The following is a 4571-nucleotide window of genomic DNA, read 5'->3' as shown; positions in this document are numbered from 1 at the left end:
CATTGTATTTCATCAGGTTCAAATAGGGACTTCCTGCTGCCCTTGGTTAAGCATTAAAGTTATAAATTGCAGCAAACCTTAAAAAGCAAGAGCAACTTCAACTGTCTTGCAGTAACTCCAACTGATATTGGACTGATTTATGGCACAAAACATATATCTTTTACTTTACAGATAAGATTTTTTTTTTAACTGCTGGTTAAACTTGCAATTATTGGCCACTCGGCAACGGAAACCAGCTGTGAACACAATATTGAAATATAAATCAGTGTTTGTGTACATCAATTGAATAATTCCACTATTCAGTCCCTTTTTCAGCTCTTTACTGCTCCCCACTGACTCCTTATTATGAACAACAGAATATATTAGAGAACCCTTTTTTTTGGGAGAGCAGAACAAGCTCTAAATAATACTAACATATATCACCTTTAAATTGCTAGCAGCAGAAACATAACAATGTTAGCATTCATTTGGAGTTGTGTTCTGGCCACATGAAAATTGCTAGTATAATATTCACTGTAGGTTTCTGTTCTCCAGCAACACCTGAAAGGGGAAATCTGTGGTTCTTTAGCTGCTAAAAGCTCCACTATGTTCACCAGCTCGTCGCTAACTTTGTCTGACCTTTAGTGCTGAGCAGGTCGTGTTTGGTGGATTTTTAAAACCGAAGACATCTGCATGTTGCGGTGGGTAATATTCAGCCAAAACAGTCAGGTTGCTGGCTGAGAAAAATGCTAAGATACTCTGTAGAGCTGATGTGAACTACTGAGTGGGGTGATAACTCCTGTGGCTTCGTCACTATGAGCAACCCCTCTTACATACAAGTAGTCATGGAATCCATTGTTTAAAAAAAACATTAATAATAGCTGCTTTAAGCTTTCCATAAAGTTTTTGTCTTTGATTTCTCAAGTTAACAAACACTCCTGAAACAAAGGAACAAATGCCAGCCCTTCTCCTTATTTCAGTTTCATGATTGTGTGAACTGGTTGCAACGTAACCTGCCCTCAGAGGACATTTCAGAAGATATAAGTACAATCTACTGATCCTACACCATTTGTCAAATATGTATTGTCATCATCAGAAAAAAAGCCAGTTACTTAAATAAAGGATTGAGGCACAAAAATGGGTCAATAAACTCATCTAGTCTCACTTCCAAAAAACACACCAACAACTGAAGCAGCATCACAACATGCTGCTGACAGCTTGTAAAGAGAAAAGTGCTAGAGGGGCAGTTTGACAGGGAGGTGGAAGTCACTTGCAAATGCAATTTTTGGGGAAATCAGTGATATTTTCAGTCAGTCCATAATACAACAATTTGATACTTCCAGCGAGGATCTAATGTTTCATGTCAATACAACTTGTTTGTACAATTCCATGTCAACATTTTCCAAATCAACCAAGAATGTGGTTGTTGTTCGTTTTTTTTAAATAACCAAGACATCACCATAAAATTACACAAAACTCTTTGTTTTTGTTTATGTCAAAAGTAAAAAAAAAACATATAGGAAACAGAGTTCTCCAGTTGTTACATTTTTAGTATTCGAATAAGTTAGATGACCTAATCGGAGAAAGTTTTTGCCGTTAATGTAACTCAACAAACTGCTCAGACACTTCTGTTGTTACCTGACATGCAGCGACGCACTTTTCAACTTTCTGTGTGTTATGGACAGTCTAACTTTGCCTGATCTTTACCTCCAGACTATATTTGTTAAATTGTCACTCAATGTGACATTGTCATTAAAACTTCCCCAGTGCTTTAACCAACATGAGATTGCATATATAATGACAAATATTTTAATTATGGGTTACCTATTCTTTTATTTATCCTATATTCTGACAATTGTTCAGTTTTATCTGCCAAGCCTGAGCCAGTGTACATTAGCAGTTATTTCAATGCAGCTGTTTAGATGGTGAACTACCGTTAGCCTGTCAGGTTAACGTTGGTGACCATGTGGTGCTCTCTAGTGGTCGGTGTTTCAGACCTTGAAATGCAGCTGCACTCATACTAACATGTCTTAATGAACTGAAGTTCTTTACTATCATTTCACACTATAAACTGAGGTTGAAGCATCCTTCAAGGACGGCTTTGGTAGTTTAAGTATGTAATGAAAAAATAAAATGGTCAGTTCACCTCAGATAATAAAAGAAAAACATCTTATCATTTTGGTTTAATTTTCCCGTACCACTTATGAACCATTTCTATTTATTTGGTATAAAGTAGTCCTGAAAGGTCCATAGATTATCTTCTTGCTACTCTTAGAAGTAAGTGAGACAATTTATGTTTGTATTTTGGGTGGACGAGCCATGTAAAGATGCACCCATGCAACAGCTTACCATGGTAACATCTGCTATCACATAACAGAAATATTTTTTTAATCATTTTTAGTGCCTATAAAGATGTTTAAAGTGAGGAATGACAGGACTCATCCTACATTGCCCTTTCTTCTTTCGGTTATGGTTGTCACTTTTATCTTTTCTTTTATTTCTGTTTTTTTAAAATTGTTATTTCTTATTGTTATGTCGCTCCCAAATAAAAGGTTATTTACTAAAAAATGAAGAAGAATTTGCTTAATCACTCTTCTGAATCTTGTGTTTACTTTATTAATAATGATAATTAAGTTCTTTTTACAGCAGATGATCGACTTTTAGTAGGAGAAGCACAGTTGGCACTACATTAAAGATGTTACGTTTACATGTAACAGTAAGACATGATAGTGTGACAATGAGCAAACGTGCACAATACAAGGACCCTGAAACTAAAGCAGCTTAATGGAGTTCGACCATCATTATTGTATTATTTATACCTTTCCTATTCATACTGTTACACGTCAAATGTCAAGAGGACATTTGATTGAGACAAATATGATAATGAGGGAAATCTCCCACCCAGAACACAGCCAATGTTTGTCTAAATCAACACAGAAAAGATATTCTTAAAGATTGATTTCAGAACTGCTAGCTGTCATGCTTCCCATTAAACATGCAGTGCAGTGTGACAGACATAAACTATATATAGTTGCCAACACTGTGTATATATATATATATATATATATATATATATATATATATATATATATATATACAGTGTTGGCAACACACTCACCACCAGGCGTTGCACTGACATGTTAGTCCACTAGGTGCTGCTCTTGAAAGCTACGCCCCTTCATGAGAGGATGGAGACACCCACTGATCACTGACTGATCTAAAGAAATAGATGAATCCTGGCATTTTATTCATGTTAAAACCATCAACACGATTCCCTCAAGTATAAACACTGCATCATCTACACCAAAAAGTTTCCTTAAAATGATAGAATCACTGTTCTGAAAATCACAGTGGATTCTATGTGACTTTGACCTTGAGATGAATTTACATCAGAAACCCTCCACACGTCAATTCAAACTATCGCTCTCAAGTCTTCCAGAACTTTTTCTCTTGTGTCTGCATGTAGTGAGTTAGAGCTTCCATCATGTTTACTTTCATGAGGCTATTGAACACCTTCCTCTAGCTTGTCTGAGTGAGAGACAGCATCATTTCACTGGTGCAAAGGTGATGCATTTAATCTAAAATGCATTTTAATACACAAATCAAAGATGACAACACTTAAGATATGTAAAAACTACAGCATACTTTATAGAGGAAAATGTCAATATGGCACTTCAGACAGTTAGTTCTTATATTTTACAGGACTATGAAGTATATAATCCACTTTAACCTAATCCACTTCAAAAAACAACTGTGAATCAATTACTGATCGTCACTAGCTGCTCTATCACACAGAAGTGCTTTTTTTTTTTTTTTTTTTTTACAGTATATACAGTAACATCTCAGATTACTGTTTCCCTGATTAGTAGGAGGTTATTACACTACATTACACTAACACAGGGGCTTTATTTACACATTTACAAATCTACTATTTCTGCTGCCTGAAAGCATCGTGTCACAACAGCAAATCACAGAAGTGGGACAGAAATACCTTAATTAATCCCTTTATGCTCCGTGTTGCAGTTAGTACATTTGGTCTCAGTGGACCCAAGCGGTTTGGATGTGCCGTGGTTTGGTCTAGTGATGGGCCTGAGAATAGAGTCTGATTTATGCTTTGTGGCACCCTCTCTAATAAAAGAAAAAGGCAAACAGTGTGTGGATATGGTGGATATCTATGACCCTCAGTTGTTTTCTATATGCTCATGTATAGCATTATGCACAGGCTGATTAGAGAGCAGATGTGATTTCGAAAGCATCAACTTGTTGTCAAACACTAATAAACACAGGGTATCAGCAAACAGAAATTAGAAAGAAAAAATAACTAAAGGAATAGAAGATTTTTTGATAAATGCATCTATTCACTTTTTGAGTTAAATAAGAAGATCAATACCCCTCTCTTGTCTATAGAGTAAATACAGAGCGAGCAGGCCGTTTGCTTAATTTAGCACGAAGCATAGAGGCAGAAAAAAACAACTAGCCTGGCTCAGTCCAAAGGTCAAACAAATGTTAAAATACTCCTCAAAGACAAATAACATTTAACGATGGGAAATAAAAGGTAATGAAAAAGAGGTTTTCTCTCTTATGCTGCCAGC

The sequence above is a fragment of the Anoplopoma fimbria genome, chromosome 24, assembly GCF_027596085.1.
Source record: "Anoplopoma fimbria isolate UVic2021 breed Golden Eagle Sablefish chromosome 24, Afim_UVic_2022, whole genome shotgun sequence".
Lineage (NCBI taxonomy): Eukaryota > Metazoa > Chordata > Actinopteri > Perciformes > Anoplopomatidae > Anoplopoma > Anoplopoma fimbria.
This window is presented reverse-complemented; position numbering follows the sequence as displayed.